At 37.8% G+C, this 19214-nt stretch overlaps 1 protein-coding gene across 1 annotated transcript in view; it reads right to left on the reverse strand.

Moving 5' to 3' along the window:
* Nucleotides 1-19214, reverse strand: part of Kcnb2 (potassium voltage-gated channel subfamily B member 2) — a 374796-nt gene that overhangs the window by 329553 nt on the left and 26029 nt on the right. The window lies entirely within an intron of this gene.

Below are 19214 nucleotides of genomic sequence, written 5' to 3' on the forward strand. Positions count from 1 at the left end.
CCTTTACCATACATTCTACAACTCCAGGGGAAGAGATGGAAATGTTCATAGGCACAGCAGCTCCTGGACCCAGAGGTAAATGGGAATGGTGCCCTGCAGGTGCACAGTGGAGCAGCACTGAAAATGTCTAAAGAGAATACTTTATTCAGTTTTGAGCCATCATGAAAAGCAATCTAGATAAATGTACACTTGAGCATAAGGCTCAGTGGTCTAAAATATTTTGCAGCTATTCCAAGAACTAAAAATAAAATTATACTAGATTGATTAAAATTTACAGTATAGAATATCATAGTAAATATTTATTTATTGGTCTTTTTGTCTAATATCAAATTCTTCAGTACATTCCAAATCTGATATTATCTATATCAAGCATAAATGAAAGGGCAGTAGAAAAATACTAACCTTCATGGAATATAAATTTTTAACCTTACTTGAAAAACAGAATAAAACTATAAACTAAGTTAGAGATTTATGAAGATAACATGTTTGATTAAGGAAAGAAAAGATATTTTCCTTCTCAATAGTAAATGAACCTTACTTCCTAAAGGAACTTCTTGGAAAAAGATTATTAACTGAGATTTTATAATTTAAACAAACCTTTTATAAAGTGTTTGATAAGACCATTTTAAAGCCATTTTAAAAGACGTTTCTCTTTGAAAGCAAAATTATTATTGTATGATTGCATGAATATATATGTACTTGTAATTGTGTACATACAGTTTATGTATGCTATGAGCATACTTGGCCTAAGAAATCTGGACCCAGGTCCTAGCTATGACTTTTTCACTATTCTAGAACATTGAGTAAAGTCTCTTCAATGATCAAAGCCTCAGTTTCCAAATAAAATTGAAGAGGTGCTATACTATATTCTCAGATTTCTTTCCATTCTAATTCTCCTATAACAATTTTCCCCTTTCCTACCACGTCACCCCTGTTTAAGTTTCCAGCCCTACTGCCAAAAATTAGTTGCACTTATTTATTCCAAATTATGATTACTGAGTAGAAGCTCTTGTTTGTACATCTTGCTCTTCCTCATAGCCATCTTTAGCAGTCATTAAATGGTTGATGTCAGTTTAATAAATGAAGATACTGGGAAGCTAAGAGTAGGCTTCCTGTTATGAGCTAGTCTGTACAGTGGTGGCCTACATCTGACCTCTGAAATTCTGTCTTATCACTTCCTTTTTGGAATACATTTATCTCTCATATATGAGAAACCACTCTGGTTTCCATTCTTTATCAACTTCCATCACTGGTCCCTCTCTTGCTCTGTGCCATGATGTTGGCAGCATCCCCAAGCTATATCCCTTCTCTTTGTCCACATGCTGCAGAGGCTGGGCTGACAACAATAGGTATTTATTCACACAGTCGACAATTCTAGTTACTCTTTCTCATCCAAGGCATCAGTACCTCTCATGTGCACATTTCAGTAATCTTAAAAGACTTTCATTCTTTCCACTCCAAGCCCATTTCCCACGTGTGAGTCAAGCAATTAAAAAGAAAAATACAAGTTGGATCACATCGATCTAGTACACCAGTCAAAATCCAGTCAAAACCAAGTTCCTGGGGCTGGGAATATGGCCTAGTGGCAAGAGTGCTTGCCTCCTACACATGAAGCTCTCGGTTCGATTCCCCAGCACCACATATATGGAAAATGGCCAGAAAGGGCGCTGTGGCTCAGGTGGCAGAGTGCTAGCCAAGCGGGAAGAAGCCAGGGATGGTGGTCAGGCCCTGAGTCCAAGGCCCAGGACTGGCCAAAACAAAAAACAGAAAACAAAAAACAAAACCAAGTTCCTTCCTTGATTGTCAATACTCTGTTCCTCAGCCTCTACCCACTTATCTGTTCAGTCACTTTTGTCATAGGCAGTCATGTTTGTCCTTCCACAAATGTGTGCATTGTAGGTTCCTTCTCTGGTAGCCTTCCTTCCTTCCTTCCTTCCTTCTTTCCTTCCTTCCTTCCTTCCTTCCTTCCTTCCTTCCTTCCTTCCTTCCTTCCTTCCTTCCTTCCTTCCTTCCTTCCTTCCATTCCTTCCTCCTTCCTCCCTCCCTTCCTTCTTTCCTTTCACTTCCTTTCTTTCCTTCCTTCTCTCTTTTCTTTCCTTCCTTCCTTCTTTCTTTCTCTCTTTCTTCTCCTACTGTTCTTTTTCCTCCTCTTTTTCTTCTTTAAAAGGACTGAGGCTTGAACTCAGAGCCTGATGCTCTTGTGTAGCTTTGGCAGTCATAGTTAGTACTATACCACTTGAGCTATGTCTCCACTTCTGTCTTTTTGCTGCTTAGTTGGAGAGAAGAGACTCTTGGATTTTTCTGCCCATTCTGGCTCTGAGCCTCAGTTCTCAGATCTCAGCCTTATGTGGAGCTAAGATTATTGGCCACTGGTGACCAGCTCCAAGGGACTTTCTGTAACCTCATGACTTACAGTAGCTGCCAGGAATCTATCATATCCCACAGAGGGATATCTATCATATCTCTCTATTCTAAAATATCTGAATAGTCCCTCACTCTAAAATGTTTTCAAAGCACCATTGCTTGCTTCCCTAAGACCATCGGCTCCATTAGGCAGGACTTTGTATACTCTTCAGGACATCTAGCCACACTACAGTTGTCCAATGAATGCTACTTAATAATAATTTTTAAAAATGAATGGGATTCTTGCATTTTATTTTACTAGTTCAATATGAATCAGTCCTTTTTATCTTATAGCTATAGTCTTATAAACATGCAGGGCCCAAAAATGCGTTAAATAAATTCAATTTTACTTATAGAATTTGATATTTTTACTTAAACTTGTTTCCTTGCAGAATGGTATACATATGTAGATGCTTCCTATATTATATTAAACAATTCTTAGACAAAGTATGCTGTAGGTAAGTAACAAAATTTTAAGTGACAAAGGAAGATAAATTTTCTATGAGTTTATTTGTTAAAAATCAATCACTTTCTAGGCTGTAAAATATAAATCACAAAATCATATTTCTTTGTTCATTGTATTACTACTAGATCAAGAGGTACTTAAATGTTTCATCCTCATTATTCCTCATGTATTTCAATATTTTTACATTTGTCAGGACATGCCAGCCTGGGAACGCAGTGGTGAGGAATGAGTCATTGTAACAGAAAATTAAATTATCTAGTTTAGTCTCCAATAAATGAATTGCTAAAATCCCAACCCTCTATCACTGCATTTTAAAAACAATCTTGGTACCCTTTATCCCTAATATACATCTCCACTGGCCCCCCATCCCTGTTTCTCAACTCCATCCTCTCTCCACACCTATGTTTGCTGTGCTTCTTGGTTTTTTGCCCTTTGTTTACCCTCTTCAGCATCAGCATTGTACATGATGCTTCCATATACTGTGTTGGATGAGGATTATAAAGACCCAGCAAAGGCCAGTCTGTGATTGATGGAGTATCCAGTTCTTATACTTCCCTTCCTCACCAACACAGCATAGTCCATTGCTCAAAAACTGATTCTGTGTAAAATTCTTCTCCAGTCAAATTGGAGAAAGTACTCTTGGCCATCTCATCCTGATTTCAGGCCCCAACACCAGTCCTTCATATCTGTTCTTCAGACACTGAATCTCCATTTTTCCTCTAGCATCTAGCCCACAGAAAAGTACTCATTCCCTAGCAATGATACTGTGCTGCAGAATCTGCTCTCATCTCAGATACTTGTTCCCATCTCAACTTTTGTTCCCCAATGTTACTTCATCACTTTGTCTTCAAAGATTGTAGCAGTTTTGTGGTGGACACCTGCTCCTGTTTATAGCCCTGACAGTCTATTCACGATCTCCTCTAATATCAGACCTTCATGCAAATCACATCCAGCCCAAAGTGACCAGGCCATGGCATTTTAAGGGGCCCAAACTACAGGAGTTGTGGAACTGAGGGCTTCTCTTTAAGTGCCTCTAGGCTGTAAAAATAATCTCCCATTTGTTTGTTTGTACAGTGCTAATGAATAACTAGTATTATAGATATTTAAAATAAGCTTGCAAATCACCATTATACTGTTGTCCAGACAAAAAGTAAGACTTTGATACATTTTCCTCCCTTTTAAGATCCTGTGTGCTTTGTGTAATAGTATAAGGTTCCATCTATCATTCTGTATTTTCTTCTACTTGAGTCATAAACATGTTCATATACCAGTGAACTGTAATCAAAAGTACACAGGACCCTTGAGTATGTCACAACTACCAGTCCTATTCTTTATATTATAATTTTTCTCTTATAATCATTCTATGACAAATTAGTTATACTTAGTACTGAATATATTTGGTATTATTGTTTAAAGACAACTCTCAGAAATAAAATTACCAAGTCAAAGGATATTTTTAGGTTGTTTAAAAAATAATGATGCTTAGTTAGGCACTGGTGGCTCATGCTTGTAATCTACTAACTACTTGGGAGGCTGAGATCTGAAGATCGCAGTTCAAAGCCAACCCAGGCAGGAAAGTCTGTGAGACTCTTATATCCAAAATAACCACCAGAAAACTGGAAGTCCATGGTGGTTCAAGTGGTAGAGTGCTAACTTTAAGCTGAAGAGCTCAGGAACAGCATCCAGGCCCAGAGTTCAAGCTCCATGACCAATAATAATAATGATGATGATGATCTTGATGCTAATTTGATTCATTGTAGGAGTCCTGCCCTATCATCCTCATCTCCATTGAGTTTTAAAAAGAAAAAATCTTTGTAATCGTTTCAACTGTGCAATTTGAAAAGTAAACTGTATTTCAATTTATAATGTTCTAGCATTACTTGGATTAATCTGTGAATTGTCTTCTGCCCTTTGTTTTTGTTTTTCACTTCTTTGGGTGGTAGTCTTATTCTAAAAATATTAAAATTAAGGCATGAAATTTTTATAGTTTCTAGTGGAAAGTTAGTCTAAGAATATGATTTTTATATTCCTGTAAAAATAAATTCCACTTAATTATCATCTTTATAAATTTATGCTGTCCTGTCACTGTTAGCCTATTTATTGAGACATGTATCTTGACAGAGTCTGAGTTGAAATTGGGTAAAAGTATAGTACATTTAGAACATTTTCTTTCAAAGAAATTGGTCTGACAGTCATCATCATTTTTTTAAATCTAGGTGGTACTGGTGTGTGAATTCAGAGCCTCAAACTTTCAAGCAAGTACTCTATTGCAGAACTACATCTCCAGGTTTATCTCTTTTGCACTGGTCATTTTGAGATAGGGTTACTTCTTGCCTAGTAGCATGCCTAGACTACTATCTTCCTAATTTTGAGTTCCTCCTAGCTGACATGACAGGTGCATACTGCCATACCTACCTTTTCACATTGAGTTGGAGTCTTGTAGACTTTCTTCCTGGGGATGATCTAGTACCACATCATCTAGATCTCAGATTCCCATGAAACCAAGATGATAGCTACATACCATGACACCATTCTCAGTTATGGCTTGAGGAAGGATCTTTTGAACTTGGCTAGCCTGAAATAGTGATCTTTCTGTTCTCAGCTTCCCAAGTGGGTAGGAAAACAAATATGAGGCACTGGCACCTAGCATACCGCACTCTTGCTGAAGCAATCTTCAGAGCAGAGTATGAAAAAGATACTCAATACTGTGTGCTAGTGGCATATACCTTAGCTACTCAGGAGACCAAGAAGAGGGATCATAGTTCAATGCCAGGCTGAGGATCACAAGAGCCCAATAGCTATACCCTTATGAACACAAAAGATGATGCTAAGTGAAATGAACTCCATGTTATGTAAACAACTGTTATATCATTGTTGTAATTACTTTCAACATGCAATGTGAAACCGTAGCTTCTATTATTGATGATCCTCTTGTATCCCCTTTCTGTGGTTGTACCTGCACTATATCTGTATTTTATCTGAGTACATTGGAAACCGTGTATACAGGTATTAGAACTAGGAAACTGAAAGGGAATGCCAAAATTGAGAGACACGGGGTAAAAAAGACAAACGATTACAAAAGCAATACCTGCAAAACTGTTTAGTGTAAATCTACTGAACAACTCATGGGGGGAAGGGAGAGGGGGAAGGGGGGAATGAGGGAGGAGGTAACAAACAGTACAAGAAATGTAACCAAAGCCTAACGTATGAAACTGTAACCCCTCTGTATATTAGTTTAACAATAAAAAATAAAAAAAGAAAAAAGAAAAAAAGAAAATAATTTCAAAAAAAAAGAAGTTACAGCACACTATCTTTTTTTTTTTTTTTTTTTTTTTTTGCCAGTCCTGGGCCTTGGACTCAGGAGCTGAGCACTGTCCCTGGCTTCTTTTTTTGCTCTAGGTTAGCACTCTGCCACTTGAGCCACAGCGCCACTTCTGGCCATTTTCTATAGTGGTGCTGGGGAATCGAACCCAGGGCTTCACGTATACGAGGCAAGCACTCTTGCCACTAGGCCATACTCCCAGCCCCACAGCACACTATCTTGAATGTAATAAACAAAAGACCAGATTAGAAGTGTGGCTCAAATAGTGCCAGCCTAAGCAAGCAGAAGGTCTTAGTTCAAACACAGTACTATCAAGAAAAAAATCCCTCAAAGTAAAACTCCACTATATTCCACTTTTTTTATACATACATCTAATTGTTGGCTTTCTTTCTTTTCCTTAGAAATGACTTAGAAAACTGTCTTAATAAGCTTGCATAGTTCTTTTGAATTCTTATTCTGCTTTCCTTCTAAGAAAATCCTGTAAGGCTACACATGGTTTTTCCAATAGTTAAAAGTCTTCATGTCTGGGAAGGACACATGGTCTTAAATCAAAAGCTGCCAACACTACAAATTCCCTAATGATGTCTTCTTTGGAGCCTCCAATGCAGCAGAGACACTGAGCAGCTGTTGAGTAGTGCCAGCTCCATTGGTACCATTGTTAATGCAAGGTCCCAGCTGTGCTGTGTCTGGACTGGTAACAAGCACCATCATGGTGTGCTGGGCTGTAGCAATTCATCTGACATTTCCCTCAAGTGATTTTTTTTTACAGTCTACTTCGATTAATTAACTTCATCTTCTAGCCCTGTGCTACAAACATTTTCTCATTGAGTATTTGAGTGGCAGATCCCAGGGTGAGCTTCACTTAGGTTGATTGGCTGTCTCAGAAATGACAGCACAACAGGAGCAAAATAATATATTCCAAGCAAGATTGCCGATAAAGTGAAGAGAACAGGAGGGAACGAACTTGGCATCAAGATGCAGCCATGGAAAGCTTGTCAAGAATGTTAAAATCATTCTCTCCTCCTTCACAAAACACAGGAGAAGGTATGATTGATGGATGGCTCAGAAAATCATGAAAGATACATTTTTTTAAAGATCATGTGCTTCTACTCAGTATTCCAATCCAAGATGAGGATGACCTCTGGAGTCTAAACGAAAGGACATAGAATTAAAATCACAAAATACTTGGGGAAGGATATGAAATTAATTGCCAAAGAAATGCCAATTTAATAAACAAGTATTAAGAGATTTATACATCCAAACAAGAAAAGCTTTCTTTTGTGTGTTTTGTTTTTTTAGCAATTAGTATGCTCATGGCTTGTTTCATTGTGGTTTTTCTTATTGTTTTTAGACAGTGTCTTGTTATATAGTCTAGGCTAGCCCCAAACTCACAACACTCCTATCTTACTCTACCAAGTGCTAGAATTATAAGCATATATCACTACACCTAGTGTTGCTCATGGCTCTCTTCTAGGTGATTTTGTGAATAACAATAATAATAATATTTTTTCATTATATAAATACCTACCATGCTCCAGACACATATTAATCTGAATAAGAACAATATCCCTACAAAGTATGCATTATTCAAGTCAATATATAGATAAATAAATTGAGTCTTTGCTGACAGCAGGCCCAGGTGTCTCAGGACTTTAATCCTAGCTACTCAGGAGTCTCAGGTCTGAGGATCACAGGTCAAAGGCAGCACACCCAGAAATGTCCATGAAACTGTATATCTAATTAACCAGCAAAAAGCTGCTGTGGAGGGTGGATCAAGTGGTAGAGCACCAGCCATGAATGAAAAGCTGAGAGGTCAGTCCTGAGTTCAGGCCCCAGTATCAGTACATTCACACACACACACACACACACACACACACACACACACACACATACACGAGAGAGAGAGAGAGAGAGAGAGAGAGAGAGAGAGAGAGAGAGAGAGAGAGAGAGAGAGAGAAACACCAGAGAGAGGATCTGCTCTTAAATATCATATCCTGAATTTGAATTCAGGGTTTTTGTTTCCCTTGGCCATGTCACACTACTTCTCAAAAGACATAAAAATCAAAGAACTATCATACTTTAGTGGAAACACATATAAGCTAGAAAATTCCTTGTGTGCAGATGGTGTTCTAAGTGTTACTGTTTCTTGACTCATTTAATGCACATGAAAACTCTGTGGAGTAGCTTGACAGTTAGGAACCTTTTACAAATAGAATGATAAAGAGGAGGATGAAAGTCATTCAGCTAGAGGATAAATATTCTAGAACTGTCAACATAAAACATCACAAACCTGGTCTTTAACCAACAATATTTATTTCCCTCACGTTTCTCCAAGTCAAAGTGTTAGAAGCTTTCTCTGACGTTCTAGAGAACTGTCTTTCCTGTCTGGCCCGCGAGATTCTGTACTGAAGGATCTTTGCATTTCTCAGAAGCATAACACTCAAGTCTCTACCTCTGCTATGGAATTGTGCACTCCAGATGCATTTTCACAGCTTTTTCCTTGGGCACATTGGCTTCGGCAGCTTCTTTCCCTAAAAGGGCATCAGCCATCTCAGATGAGGGATCCATCGTAATTCAGTATGCCCGAATTTTAATGTAACTGATTAATTTGCAATGGCCCTGTTTCCAAATAAGGTTTCCTTCTGAGGCTGCAGAAGGACGTGAATTTTGAGTGAACACTAACCAACTCATGGCAGATAACAGGGTATGAGACTGGGTTTCCTCTGAGACAGCCTGACTCACACTGTGCACTCTGGACCATGGTGTAGTGGTGTTTCTCTGTTGCACAATAAATGAATATCTGCAAAGCAGTGATAGGCTCCTGCACTATAGTGTCAGTGCAAATACCATAGTATGGATGTTTAGAGTAGGTGACATTCAAAGAGAACTTTGGAAGTAGTGTGATAAATTCAGTTTTAGTTGGAAGATACGGTGGTGGGGGAGATAATATTTAAGGAGAAGAAAATTGCAAAAATATAGTCATGCAAATGAACTCTGTATTTGGGAAACAGTATGACAAGAGCACACAGAATCAGGGCAGGTATAACAGGAAGGGATAGAAAGGAAATGGTAGATGGTAGATTTTAAAAGGTTGAAGTGAATTGTGGCTCAAGAATGAACACCTGCTGAATCAATGCTGGACCCTGGGTTCAAACCTCAATTCCATAAAAAACAAAAGCAAACAAACAACAATCCTAAAAGACTAAAGCTGGAGACATGGGCTCCTATCTGTAATTTGAGCTTCTTGAGGAGTAGGGATTAGAAGGATCCTTATCAAGGCCCACTAGGGGAAAACGTTAGTAAATCCCCATATTAGCCAGTAGCCACAGAGTAGTCATCTAGCTCCATGGGAAGCATATATAAGAGGATTGAAGTCCAAGATGGGCCCAGGCATAAATGTGAAAGAAAAGTATTATTGCAACCAAATAATGGAGGGCCTTGAGTTCCAGGTTACGGTAGCAGGACTTTGTTTTATAGATCATTTAGAACTGTTAATGAGAGTTCTACCATCAAACATGAGTGTAATAACTTTGGCCCCAGTATAGAAGAAAAGAGCTGTGAACAATCTCTGCAAGTGATGACTTGCTCTTGGTAGGTTCAAGGTGACCTTGAATTTCTTGACACATCTTCCATCTACAGAAGCAATGTCAGTGTCACTTTCCCTTCATTCCATGTGGACTCCCATCAGGCTCTGTGATTTCTGAGGCTCCTACCTGTGCCTGTTACAAGGTCTTTTCTGGAATCTCCATCTTCTACATAAGAAATTTGATTGTGATATTGCAGAGATCACATGGAAGGACTTGGAGACTCATCTAACCAGGCCTTCCAGCTGCTCCCGGAAAAGTGCCAAGCTTGGAACCAAAGACTAGCTAGCAGGTGGATTCATCAGCTGAACCCACCAGTTAACTTCAGTCGAAGGTCAACTAAGGCATTAAAATACCATGCTTTGCCTGAATTTCCAACTCATAAAACTGTGAGTCATTAAAAAAAAAACTATTGTTGCTGAAGCCTTTATGTTTGGAGACATTTAGAGAAGATAACTGGAAGTCTCCCATAAAATGTAGTAGTGACTCATTTAGTCTTCCAGATCGAAATTTTGCAAAACTTAGCAAACAAATATTAATGAGTTATAAAAATTAAAATAATTAAATGAACAATCATCTGATGAAAATTCAGCAGGCTACTAAAAACTGAAGTCATAATTTAGTAGTGGGTTCTTGTGGGAAAATTCTGCTTCTTGTATTATATAACCTCGAGCAAGGGGAGAGTGGAAATAAAATTGAAGTTGTTCCCCAAACAGCCTGGTGAAATCATAACAAACCACTCAGTGACTGCTAATGATGCTCTGAATATTCAAGCTCAAGTACAATCTTTGAATGTCTGTAAAAATGGCTGTAGCTGCCTAATATCCATTATTAACAGCAAGAACAGAACTTCTAGGCTAAAAAGAACACTTCGCTTTCCAGGGATGATAAACAGCAAACCTTTTCCAGAGTGCTGAAGCCTTCACCATTCTCCACTCCCATCCACACTCATGAACAGAAGTGTGCATGTTTATAGAAAAACAAACCTTCTGTTACTTGAGGATTCCTTTTTGTTCATTGCTGTTTGATTTTTTTTTTTTAACGTTTGAACTGAAGACCTTGTCTTTGCTTGGTAGGCAGTTTACTATTTGCATTTACCCAGCCCTCTTCTGTTTTAGATTTTTTCCTTTTTTTTTCAAGAGTCTCTTGCTTTTATTCTGGAAACTATCCTCTGAATGTAATCCTCTTGTTATGCTCCCAAATAACTATGGTTACACCATACCTGGTTTGTTGTTTGAACTGAGCTTTCACTAAACTTTTTTGTTCAGGTTGGACTTGGTGTGAAGCTTCCAACCTCTACCTCGTGAGTAGCTGGGATTACAGAAGAGTACCAGCATGCCCAGTCTAAATTACTTGTTAGTCCAATTTGAGTTGAGTTCTGAGGATTTAATATGCAGAATGATAGAGTTTCCCCTTATGACTTGTCTTCACTAGCTGTCTACCAATATCACACTTGCTGAAGTCCTGTTTCAATGCTATTCTCAATTGTTCTGTGTCAAAGTGCTTTGCACTGAACTGACACTTCAAGACACCCAGGTCAAGAAAACATATCAATTTCTATTTCAGGAATTCAGTTTGACCTGTTAAAACACATGCATTTCCAGTAACACAGTCACTACTCCTCTTGCCTGAACATCTGTCCCTGAAACATAACATGGTAAAATTGAAGTCCTCAGGGAAGTTCTGACAAGCAGCCAATGCAAGATTTAATTTTCACCTCCACTCAAGGGGCTTAGATGTTCCCACAGAAATGTAATTTGTCATGAATGCATCCTCACATTTCAAAGAAGCCAATGAAGTTCATAACTACAACCTGGTACAAGTTCCTTTTCTTGAATTCTCCGTTCTCTTCTATGTTCAGAAGGCTCATAGTTCTCTCAGAATGACAAGAAACAAAATGGTGGTAATTAGAGGCATTCATGTTTCCCATTATTCCAGTTTTACCTTTAGAATCATATTGTGGAAAAAAAAACTAGTAGTCATCCTTTGAAACAATTACAGTGCAATTGACACCAAGTCCATCAATTCTTACTGAATTAAAATTATGAAAAATAGAAAGACATGAAATGCTCATAATTTGCCAACAATTAACAAATTTGCTAATCCTTCTTGGCAGGTTGTGATATAATATTAAGACTATGATAATAAGGTTTTCATAACATATTATCTTTGCTTGTTTCTCCTCATTTCTCTTTAAAAAAACTTTTAGTTTGGCACCTACTGGCTGGCAGTTATGATGAATACTATAACCCTATTTCTGTGAAAACTTAATATTCCTCCATGGAGCCAGAAAAATCTTAACCATACTATTAGGGGTGAAGTCTTCTCACTTATACAATAAAGTGAGTTTGTCTCAGCATGATTTGATGAAGGACATATTCTACCTTTGTATTATGTTTGACAGAAGTTGAAGAAGACTGAAGCAAGATTGAAAAGCTAGTTTCTATATTAAGTGGCCAAAACATGTATCTAAGTAGCAACATTTTTATTTTATAAAACTAGTCAGGAAACTTTCAAATGTTTCTCTGGTACCATATTGATGCTATAACTCAGGGATTGGAGACTTCTAGCCCACAGGCCATAAAAAGCCTGTGAAGATATTTAGCACATGTTGGTACAAACATGTATCCTTATTTTTGGCTATGGCCAGTGTGCATATGCTGATTATTTGTGTATGGCCTGAAAATTATGTTCAAATATACAAATTGACCATGGTAGAAAAAAGATCCCCTCCCCAGTTTTACCTGAAAACAAAACAACAACACAAAACAATGAAAAATTGAAAATAAACAAGGCATCAATGGCTCAGGTCTATAATTCTAACTACTCAGAAGTCTGAGTTGTGAAGAATCAAGGCAGAAACAATTTGAAAGGTTCCATCTTTAATTAACCAGCAAAAATCAGAGGTGAAGGCATGGTTTAAGTGATGAACAGGGAAGTCAGTCAAATATGAAGTCCCAAGTATGAGAACCAGTATTCTCTCCTTCTCTCTCTCTCTCTCTCTCTCCAAACGATTAGTGTCTAGACTCCCACATTTCTTTATGTACTGGCTTGATGTTGTCAGTTCTAAAGGGAAGACATATTAACTTAAGGCAATGTGCAATGGTGAAAACAGCTGCCCAGTCATACCACTGTGTTCCTGTGGTTGTGAGAACCATAGCAGCAGCAGGGACATGTGCAGAGTCACTGAAAAGGTAATACCCAGGCTGACTAGTAAACTATATTTTGCTGTCAAGTCTACTGTATCTGGAAAATTCCAAAAATTTGGCACAGTTCATGCCAAAAGCAATGGCAGATGATTTCTTAGTCCAACACTGCAAATAACATGTTGCACATTATGGTGGTGTTAATCTAGCTATATCTACTTCTACTTCAAAAAGTTATATTATAAGACACAGGCATAATGTCACTCAAAATCCTTGTTGTTGGTGAAATATAAGTCACAAACAGAACTGAATTTCTTGAAAAATCTGAAACAGTTAGCAAAGCTTTTCTTTTTTTTTTTAAATGAAAGTTGGGTGCTGGTGGCTTGTGCCTACAATCATATAATCCTAGCTCAAACACTAGAGTGCTAGCCTTGAGCCAGAAGCTCAGGGACAGCACCCAGGGTTGGAGTTCAAGCCCCAGGACAGACATATACAATAATATTTACAAAGATACAATATTTGTGTAGCTTTATATGTACACCATGGATATCTGCTATACATGTATAATTGGTTTATCAGAACAATAGGCACTAAATAAACACTTCCACTTTCTCAAGAGTTAATTATTTCTATGTTGTAAGAACTTTCAATTTCAATTGATCATATTTCCCTCAAAAGTTACCCTATTTTGTGACTACCAGGTGTAACTCCTCATGTAAGTAGCTATGCTTTATTGTCTTTTATTGATTTCTTCCCCCTTATCCTTCCTTCCTTCCTATTTTCTCATGACACCTATTCTATTTCATTCTTCTGTGAGAACTCACTTGCAAAAATGAGTGAGAACATGTATTTGTCATTCTGTGTTTGACTTATTTCTTTCAACACAATAAACTCTGGTTCCATTCATGCTGAATTATAACCAAGAAGTTTGAGGTAGACACTCAGCTCTGAAGAGCACGTATCTAATGCCATGTGTGAGCCAAGTAATTCAAAGTATGCAATGCATAATATCTCATTTTAATTTTGCCACATCTCAAAGAGACATAAATCATCACAATTTTTGTAATATGGAGACAAATGACAGAGGTTAAATAACTTCATATAGAAGTAGGAGTCAGTCACAGAGTGGAAGTCAGTTCAATGAGTTCTTGTATAGTTATATAAGTAGTAAGTATGATCACCAAGACTTCAATCTTGCAGTCTAATGTCATAGGCTGTACTTCATTGTCATAGTATGTGACATAGTCTCTCTATCTTCTTATTAAGAAAATCATATACTTACCCTTCCCTTCAATGTCTCAGTTATATATCAGACATAAGAGCAACTTTTCCACACTGTTGAACAGGGTAGATATTTGATCGTTTTTTTGTTTTTTTTTTTTTTTTTTTTTTTGGCCAGTCCTGGGCCTTGGACTCAGGGCCTGAGCACTGTCCCTGGCTTCTTCCCGCTCAAGGCTAGCACTCTGCCACTTGAGCCCCAGCGCCGCTTCTGGCCGTTTTCTGTATATGTGGTGCTGGGGAATCGAACCTAGGGCCTCGTGTATCCGAGGCAGGCACTCTTGCCCACTAGGCTATATCCACAGCCCCTTGATCGTTTTTAAGACCTGGAGTAAGCCATCTTTTTCTGGAAAAGCTTAGCTGGTATTTTTTTTTAATGTGGAACATATAATCCCCATGTCAACAGCCCAGCTCTACCAGGTTTGTGTGAAAGAAGACATAGAAATAGGCATGGATGTGTATGTACTACTAAAATGTTATTTGATAAATAGATAGGTCAAAGCTCTGCTCAAGATTATTCCATAACAATGACCATGTACTGTGTAATGGGCTGGTTATTTGATGCTGAATGAATACATGGCAGAGAGGTTTGCTTACTCTAGGAAGATCAAGGAGGGATTTATACAGCTAGTAATATATGACGGTAAAATCCAAGCATGAGCAGAAATTAAGAATGATTCAGGAAGAAGAAAGGTAATACAGATGTATAAATCAGGAAAGAATGACCTTGTAACTGGTGACTTTCAGTCCTTGAAGGGCTGAAGCACAGTGGGCAATGATGGTGGGCAAGCAGCTTCTGGGAAAGAATAAATCAACACAGAAATAACTCTCTTAAGGGGCTTACATGGTTTTGTTTTCTTTTTGTTGTTGCCTTGTATTGGGGCTTGGATTCAAGGTGTTGCATTCTCACTCAGCTTGCTGGCTCAGCTAGTAATCTATCACTTGAACCAGTAATCTATCACTTGCCTCCAGACCTAAGAAGTTTTTACAGTTGATTCTGTTTAAGGTCTAGATCTTGAAAATCCCCCAAAGATCCATGTATTAAAAGCTTGGTTGACTATGCCCTACTAGGAAGTGGTGGACCTGTGAGGAGGTATGGCTTAATGGGAGGAAATTAAGACATTGAGGGAGTGCCTTTGAAGGGGATATTGGGACTCTAAACCCTTCTTCTGTTTCCTGGATGCCATTATTTAAACAAGTCTTTAGTTCCACACTTTGGGTACATTGTAGCAAAGGCCCAAAGCATCATAAACAGATCTTAGATAAATCCTCTGGAAAACTATGAGTCAAAAGAGAGACATTCCTATTTTAATATGCTTGACTCAGGAATTTTGTCACAATGATGGAAAGTTGACTAATATCAGGCTCATGAGAAATGCCCCTCTGAGTGGCAGCCATCACTGTGCTATAAAGGAGTATCACTCTCAGTGATTTTGAACCCAGCAGAACAATTTCCCTGCACAAACTGGTCCCATGTTGGTAAGATTTTGATCGTACACCAAGTTTTTACAGTTTTGCTCTCCCCTCTGCCATCCAGATATGTGTTAATCATCTTTTTTTTTTTTTACTAATTTGAGCATACTGACAAGACCTTACCACCCGATGCTTCAAATTCATGTGAGTTTAAAGTATGCAGACATTCCAAAATGGAATAGAATTTCAAGGAAATTCTTTTATCAGTAATAAGCACAGCAGGTTGAAGACTGTCTGAAATCTTCCACTACATGTATTTCATGGCTGAAGCAACAACCTTCAGGGAAAGAGAAGCACTAATGTTTTTGTTGAGTTGAGTACACACAGCTAGCTGAAGTTCGTGTAGCTCACCTACTGCCATACTTGTCTAGAAATCTGGGCTATTTCTAAAAGAAATCCTTGGTCTATAACTACCAAAGTAAATATTGCATTTCCTTATTCCTATAGCCATCAAAACTTTCCTGAAATGTTACCCCACAAACTCCAGCCACATCTTCAAGGTCAATTGGTCTAGTAAACACTTTCTCAATAATCTCCACCTGAGAATAGGATAGTCGTGCATTTGAATGAAGGTAGGCAGTAGGAATTCAGGGTAACATTACTTTATTTCCTGCAGAATACTTAAATTTTCAGCTAAAAATTATGGCTCAGAAACTGGGTACTGGTGGCTCATGCCTATAATCCTAGCTACTCAGGAGGCTAAGATCTGGAGGATTATGTTTTGAAGTCACCTTGGGCACAAAAGTCCACAAGACTACATCTCCAAAATCATCACCAAAAAGCAGGCTTAAAGGCACTGTTTAAGTGGTAGAATGGCAGTCTAGCAAGCATCAAGTCCAAGGTCAAATCCTAGCACTGCCAAAACTAAAAAGTAGTATGTTCCAAGTACAAAACCTCATGCCCGTAATTCCAACTATTCAGCAGGCAGCAATCTAAAACTTCTCAGTTTTAGGTCAGAAGGAAAACTTAGTAAGACCCCCCATCTTGATAATCAAGCCAGGCATAGTGGCTCTTGTCTCTAATTCTACCAACACGGGAGGTGTTAGTAGGAGGATTACAATCCAAGAAATTAACTAAAGCAAAAAAAAAAAAAAAAGTCTGTAGGTGGCTCCAATGCAAAGCATTTTCTCTGAGTACTCTATTAAAACAAAAACAAACAAAGAAAATGCCCAAAGCAAACACAACAGAGAAAGGAAGATAGAAGCAAACACTTCAATAAGAGATTTGATTTGTCTTCTCATTTCCTCCCTCATATCCCTTTAAAGATCATCATAAACATCAGTGGAGCTGAGTCATATGCAATATCCAGATGAGGTGTATCACTAGGTAACCACTTCCTTACTTATACTTGAAATCCCTTGTAATGGAAGCTTGTTTTATTCATCTATCTGCAGCAATATCTTGATCAATTAATTACTGTTGAACAGTGCATGTAAAAAACCATCAGAGAGACTAGGAAAGGTTCCTCTTCCCTTCAACCTGAAAAAAAATTTCGTATTTGCTTCCTATGAGTCCAATCAACATAGCAAAGCCATTTGGCAGACTCTAGCTCATTCAACATTCATGAAATTAACCAGAACCCGGCAGATTCAATAATTTTAGATGCCATAAAGTGGTCTTAAAAATTGATCACTGTGAATCAATTCACCATGGCAGAAGAAGGTTCCAGGTCACCAAGGGGCTATGGGAACTTCACCCAGACCCTGAAGCAGTTCTGACCCCTACTGTGCCACATCACATTCTGCCTCCTGAAAGGTCACAAGATGACACTCAGCTCTCACACAGTTCTGAAGAGTTTCTCCAGTGCCTAGCTCAGCAATGGTCATTCTTTTAAAGCCTGTCATTTCTCTCACTAAACTGAATTTAATGTCTTTTCCTTTCACCTCTGAAGACTCTCTGCAGCCAGTATTTTTGTTTCTCCTTTTTCAGATCCAGAGAAGACAGAACACAGTTTTAACGTGTCTATAGCACCCCAAACTAAAATCAGTGTACCTTGAGGACAAAAAGAATTTAATGAGACCTTTTACATAGGTCACAATTCTTTTAGAGTTTCACACACTTCAATGAACATCTTGCCATAGAAATATTTAGGCCTCAGAACAACATTCTAACTGCAAATATTATATGTTTTATAAGATTTCTACAGACAACTAGAAGAGCAAATATAGTAGTATTTTTTATTTTCTAATTTACTAACACCACCGAGCATCGAAATATTTTACATATTGGAAGTAAACTTCCTTTACTAAAAATCATCTTCTTTTCTGACAGCCTTATAAAAAGAAGCATAAAGTGAAAGTTTATATATTGCAAAATAGCTCAACTTGAAAAAATGTTTTGTTTTTTATTTTACTCTTGCAAATACGTATCACAGATAAACCTGTATTTTTCTTTTAGAAGGACAAGATGAGATGTCAAAGATAGTTTGGGTTTTGCTGAATAGGTTGGGTTAGGTAAGTTATGTTGCTACAAGTAATCCACCACCAAATCTCAGAAAACTAATGCACAAAATTCTTTCTCATTCCCAATAAATAAACACAGACCATCAGAGTCACTGAGAAAGAGGGAGATTATGACTGGTGGATGACTCATTTGAATAGACACTTCTAAAGTCATAAGGCAATATAAGGAAATACATAAACTGTACATTGAATCGTAAAGTGTCTACTGAGAAGTGGCAGCAGCTACAGTATTCAAATTTCATTGGCTAGCATAAGTCACATGGTCATGCTTCATATGAGAGAAATGTATGTGGGTAGCTTTATGACCAGTGCAATTATAGGTCGTCATTACATCTAGAAACAAACCCCTTACACACACACACACACACACACACACACACACACATACACACACACAATTTTTCAGCAACATTCAGTTACTTAGTGAGATTTGTTTGAGGTGTCAGGTTAAAAACATGAAAAAGAAAAAGTCATTCTCAAATACAGGGCTGGTACAGGCACTTAGTCTATCATATTTAACTCAGTGTTCTCTCTTCTAGGGTGAAGAAGAAAATTACAAAGTCATTTTTCACCCAAATATGGATTCTGTAATTTTCTTATCCTGAAGCAAAGGGAGACATTTGGATAAAATTTACAACAAGAAGGTTTCTGTGCATCCCAGTGTGAGGCAGATGAATAATCCATTGAATCTTTCATTTTGGCTCACTAGAGCCTAAATATATCTAGTACTGGAGCAGACGAACACAGTATAATCAACAATAAATGTGAATCTCCCAAGCCAAAATGTAAATTTCTTAGGCTTCAAGTTTTACATGTTTCTTTATGAAGCTAAATATGCATTTGGAGAGATTATCTAGTTCTTAGTTATATAAATTTATGTAAAATTATTCTCAGTGATACTATTCTTAAATTTCAAAGACTATCATTACATATGAACATCTTTACAAAAATGGATAATCAAAATAATTTTAACTCTTCAAGCATCCACTAAATGCCCACTACCTCATGCTACCTAGTAGGGATCCAGAGTTGAATGAGATAAGACAAGACTGATCTTTAACCCATTAGTAGTCTGGTACG

This window comes from Perognathus longimembris, chromosome 12, assembly GCF_023159225.1.
Source record: "Perognathus longimembris pacificus isolate PPM17 chromosome 12, ASM2315922v1, whole genome shotgun sequence".
Classification (NCBI taxonomy): Eukaryota; Metazoa; Chordata; class Mammalia; order Rodentia; family Heteromyidae; genus Perognathus; species Perognathus longimembris.